Source organism: Oreochromis niloticus, linkage group LG9 (assembly GCF_001858045.2).
Source record: "Oreochromis niloticus isolate F11D_XX linkage group LG9, O_niloticus_UMD_NMBU, whole genome shotgun sequence".
NCBI lineage: Eukaryota > Metazoa > Chordata > Actinopteri > Cichliformes > Cichlidae > Oreochromis > Oreochromis niloticus.
In genome coordinates, this window is record NC_031974.2 from 32,157,773 (window position 1) to 32,163,655 (window position 5,883).

Below are 5,883 nucleotides of genomic sequence, written 5' to 3' on the forward strand. Positions count from 1 at the left end.
GCCAATCTCAACCTTACCCTTTACTTAAGTAGTTAAGCTGAGCAATTTATATGGTATGAAAGACATATGCAGTGGTAATCTTGTGCACTTCTAGCCATTAATGTGCCTGCATCATTAAGACTTTTGCTTTGCTTGAAAGTCACAAATGGAAGCTACTAGGTCTGACCAGGAAACACTGCCACAATGCCTTGAAGCTGACACATTTAGATCACACCATCAGTTTAAAGGGAAAATGCATTTGTAGGAAAGTGCATAAACACTATCAAGGGTACCGCCTACCTCTGTAGTAGTCCCAGTGAGCAACAGCAGGTGATGCATTCTGCCACAGACACACAGAAAGGCACAGCCAGAGACTCACAACATGAAAATGTTGTTGTGGCTGTTAAATGCAATCTTTAAAAAATACACTGGGAATACAGGGTCTGAGGTTGATAAATGATATTTGTGGGAAATGTATATTTGAGGTCTACATATTCAAGCACAAAGAAAATAAATAAACTTTGCCAAGAAGAGGAAGTTCTTATGGTGGCTCTCGGTGATCAAACACACTGCAACCTGAGAAAACACCAGCAAATAGAAAAACACAATTGAAGTTATTTTGGAGAAACAATAATATGGCAGAACAGCTGTGGAAGCGACAGAAAGGGAAACAGGTGAAGGACTGCACTGAGACATGCTTTTTCATTGATGGTGAGATGGAGTGTGTTCTAATTACTTCATTCTTATAATATTGTAGATATGTTTGCCACTAGTTGTTTACCGCGGCTGTTCGCTCCTGTTATTGTCTCCACTAAATCACTTCTGTTGGGTTTTGTGACTGTGTCCTTTATTGTTTGTGCAGTGTATGTTATTCATCTCTCAACCATAAGTTAGGCCATAAAAAAGTCGGATGAGGAAGATTTGTAACTATATTACAAATAACATAAAAATGTGGACACAAATTTTATTGAGATCAGCAACTGATGTTTACATGTGGTTTATAAGACAAGGCACTTTCATCAAAGAACAAATGACACAAATGTGTTAGTGCTACATGAAATGTGATTAGTTCTCATTTTTCATACATTAACATCTGTCAGCTGTCAACCAATCTCTAACACGAGGAGTATTGCACTATAATTCTGAAAGCCATCTTTAAGTAAAAGATCCATGACCTTGAGGTATTTTACCAGATGTGGTAAAAGACTTCAGAGCTTTATAATTATATAAAAGAGGATTAAGAGGTCACTCTTCTTTTATTCTTTTTGGAAAATTCCTCTAAGGGATTTTTCTGTGGGGCCGTTTTTGTCTTTTGGTAAGGTACAAAGAAGGAAGATGATTGGCAATGACATTAGATCTGAGTATAGTTGTTAAGCCTACAGCCAGTTAAGACCAAAAGTTATTGGTTATGATTATTATTTTTGTGTTTCTCTGTGTTGGTATTGCTGCGGGCACTACTATGTGTGATGCATTACAAAGTAATCACATTCAAAAATCACATTATTGTAAATAACTGAAGTTATTTCTTTACTTGCACATGCTTTCATTCTCATATTAATGGGAAGATAGAATACTTTTCATGCAAAACAGTTATGTGAGCCTGATTTATGTAGGAAATATGACAGCAATACCAGAAAGATTCAGAAATTCTGAGTGGAGAGAAACACTGGCTTTGAATTTATTGTGCAAAAGGACAGTGATGGTAAAGTTCAGACTCCACCATTTTCTGAAACATCCACTGTCCACTGAAACACAATTATCTGTTGCTGTGAACATGACAAACTTTCAAAGCACGTGCACAGGCCTGATAATGTAGGATGACATAAAGAGCTTCAAACTAAGGCATTTTTTAAGACAGACTTTACCAAACAGCTAAAATTTGATTTTTAATAAACAGGTAGCAAAAGCAAAGCTCAACAGTACAGGGATTGCCCATTTCTAGAATTGTTTCTTCAGGAATTTTCTGTGAAGTGCATCTCGGCCTGTCCTCCTCTTTAGGTTAGGGATTTATACTGACGAGTTGTCATGTAGGCTTAGTGTTATGTTAACAATGTGTGTGTACCTGACATCATTAGTAATGCATTACAATAAAAATGATATTTGACACATGTTATACATACGGGGCCATGAAATAATGTTGGGAAATGTGTGTTGACATCAGAACAGTTACATCATTATGGAGCAGTTTTGCTGAACAGGTTAACAACTAGACCAGTGTTTCTCAACCACTGTGCATAGGTGGGCCATGAGAAATGAGCAGGTGTGCCGTGGAAGATTATCTGGTTCCATCTGATTAGTACGCTAAGTGATTGGTGTGAGTAACAGGCAGAACAATTACATTCTCTTCCACTAGATGGCGCACTGCCCTCTAGTGGAGGGCAGTGTGCCTGAAACAGAAGAAGACGAAGAAGAAATTACATAATAGTCATGCCGTGAGACGACGCAGCACATAATAGCAATAGATAAATATTTGAAAAGAGAGTCAGTCTGACCTGGGTCCTGGAGAAAACTCCGACCCAGATGAAGGCCCTAGCATGAGCAGTGGTCAGAAGAAAGCAAAAAAGTTATACTTTTTTGTTTGGTGGGGTGCCATGTGATTTTTCTAATGTGAAATATGTGCTGTGGCTCCAAAAAGTTGGGAAACACTGAACTACAGAATAGTGATTCAGTCCACATGGTCACCTCTAGCTATGCTGCTAATGCATTTTCTCAGCTCCTGAAGCCCTAACTGCAACTCACGAACACACTGCTTTGAGTGTACAAAAGCACGATAAAAGAACTAGACCATTTACCATTTACCTCAAATGAACCAAGAGCAACTGGTTTATAGTAACAGTGCAAAACATCTATAATTTCACAGAAGTTTATAATCATCTTACCTAAAGACATATTCAGTCCTCTGACACTGTTCTCAAAGCAAGTTGAAAGAAATGTTGCTGTTCTAGTGACAATGCACAAAGGTCAGCTACATCATCCTCTGTTGCTGCTGCAGTGTTGTACATCTGAGTGTGTTACAATGTAACAATATAGCATAATCATTGTGTATCACATGGTGACACTCAGGTGGTGTAAAAGGTTCTAGTCAGCTGTGCAAAAATCAGCCTTGTATGTCCTGACTGCTGTGTCTTAAGAGACTTTGCAGCTTCATGACTGGCATACTTTTTAATGGCTTCATAATGAATTTGCTTACCTGTGTGTGTGTGTGTGTGCGTGTGTGTGTGTGTGTGTGTGTGTGTCTGACGTGTGTGCCCTGTCACGGGGCAGAGGGTTAATTATTGTGGTGCCTGTGTTAAAATATTATGTGCATAATTGTCTGTCATATTGTGTCTCAGCTGTGCAGAACAGTTCAGTCTGGATTTGGCTGTTTATTCTTGTCTTCTGTGTGCAGTGGCTGGGGTTGGTAGTAGTAAAACTGGAATACTATTTAGAATTATGCTAGAAACCGAGAAGATGGATGAAATGAACCTAGAACTTAGACGTTTTCATACCTTACTTACCCCCCCGACCCACCCATACCACCTTCAAGGCACTTACCAAGTCTTTGTAAAGCATCCAGAGTTTTGATTAAAATCGAAGTGCTGGAGCAGAAAAAAAACAAAAAACATGTTATCTCAGTATGAAATCTTTTTGTTCCAGCTTGTTTTCTTTAACGATGAGTAAGCACAGGTGATAGTTCAGTCTAACACAACGTCACAGCAGTTAAAGGCTGCACTCAGACTTACAGTGTGGGTGTGGAGGCAGAAGATGTGTGGGCCTGGATGTAATATTTACATGAGGCTGTCTTGCCAGACAAAGAATCCAAGCTGGTGATGTCAGTACTTGCCCAAGGGCCTTCAGTCCCTCCTCAGACATCCAGGCCCTGACTGGCTGTGGGGAGCTCTGCCACTCGCTGGCCCAATTCTGTCTCTCCATCGTTCTTTTCTCCTCTCGCCTGCCAGAATCTGCTTTGTACAAATGAATATGCATCACTCCTAACAGGGTTACACACACACACAGATATGCACACAGAACAACGCATGCTTGAAATACAATACAGAAAAAGTCAAACCAATAAATCAATAACCAATAAAAATTCAAGTAATAGTCACAGTTTAAATGCTGATAATACTGTAAATGTGTCAATTTTGTAATGTAGGCTTTTTAAAAATTGTCGTATTTAAATATATTTATTGAAAAAAATGACATAATAGAAACTAAATTATAATTTTTTTAAAAAGTGCTGATGCTGCAACAAATATTTTATATGAAATGATGTCCATACATATATTGCATATCTACATGTAAACAAATACACCCCAGAACAAGCAGCTTATAGCACATAAACTAAATGTAAAAATAAAACTTTCACAGATCATGTGCCAGATTAGTATAAAATATAGGTATCATCATTGATACAAGAGAAAAGCTAGTTCACTATAGCTTTGGATCAAGCTTCACTTTGATAAAGGCTGTTCTGAAACAGACAGACAATCATGTGTGTTTGTATTCACTCATACAAATGTTTACCTGATAAGTGTGAACAATTATTAATCTCTTGCACCATGCATTTAAATACAATCAGCATCACATGGGACTAAAAACAAGGATAAGTGTCAAATAAGGTTAATTTGAAAAATCATACATATAGACTCAAATATATATAATCCTACTAATATTTAGTCAAATGTTGCACCAGATGAACCAGCTGCTTTTGACACTCATCAACAAATTTCTGATATGGTACTGGCTGGATATTTGACCAAATTTCTTTGCAGAATTGGTAGAGTACATTTAAAATGAATGGCACTGACCTGGTTTTTAAACATAGTCCACACATTTTGAACACGGTTGAGTTTGGGGTTTGGGGAAGGCCATTTCATAAGATTAATGCAAGTCTGCTTTATCCATTCCAAAACCAGTTCTGATGTAGACTACCAGTCAAAAGTTTGGACACACCTTCTCATTCAATGTTTTTTCTTTATTTTTACTATTTGCTACATTGTAGATACAAACTGAAACATCAAATATATGAAGCAAGATATATGGAATTATGTAGCAAAGAAAAAATTGTTAAATACCTCAAAATATGTCTTATCTTTTTAGATTCCTCAAAGTAGCCGCCCTTTGCTTTGTTGACAGTGCTGCAAACCCTTGACTTTCTCTGAATGAGCTTCATGGTGTCGTCCCCTGAAATGGTTTTCACTTCACAGGTGTGCCTTGTCAGGGTTCATTTGTGGAATTTCTTGCCTTCTTAATGGAGTTGGGATCATCAGTTGTGTTTTCCAGAAGTCAGGTTGGTACATAGCTGACAGCCCTATTTGACAGCTGTTAGAATTCGTATTATTGACATAAAAATGGAAAAGCACCAAGCAGAAGAGATTTGTCTGGGCCAAGAAACACAAGGAATGAATGTTAGAGGGCTGTGTAAAGGATTTTTAACCAAGAAGGAGAGTGATGGAGTGCAGCGCCAGATGGCCTGGACTCCACTCTCACCTGACCTAAATCGAGATGGTTTGGGATGAGATGGACCGCAGAGTGAAGTCAAAAGGGCCAACAAGTGCTCAGCATCTCAGGGAACTCCTTAAAGGCTGTTGGAAAACCATTTCAGGTGACGACCTCATGAAGCTCATCAAGAGAATGCCAAGATTGTGCAAAGTGGTAATCAAATCTAATCAAATCACTTTTATTGTCACATCACCTGTGCAGGTACACTGGTACAGCACATGTGAGTGAAATTCTTGTGTGCAAGCTTCACAAGCAACAGTGGTGTGCAAAATACAAGAAACATAAAAAACAAAACAAAATATAAGAATAAAGAAATATGAGAAATATAAGAATAAATATATGTACAAATATAAGAATATAAGAATATATATAAAGTGTCAAAGTTTCAATAAGTGACAGTGAAGTGTTTGTGAAGTGTTA

The 5,883-nt window shown here is 37.9% G+C and overlaps 1 long non-coding RNA gene across 1 annotated transcript; it reads right to left on the reverse strand.

The window, feature by feature from the left end:
- Window positions 1-447: 447 nt before the first annotated feature.
- Window positions 448-5,114, reverse strand: LOC109203532 (uncharacterized). Its single transcript, XR_002063264.2, has 4 exons — window positions 5,037-5,114; window positions 3,702-3,920; window positions 3,514-3,557; window positions 448-555 (listed from the first exon to the last, which is right to left on the reverse strand). It is a non-coding gene; the product is annotated as an uncharacterized LOC109203532 (long non-coding RNA).
- Window positions 5,115-5,883: the final 769 nt, after the last annotated feature.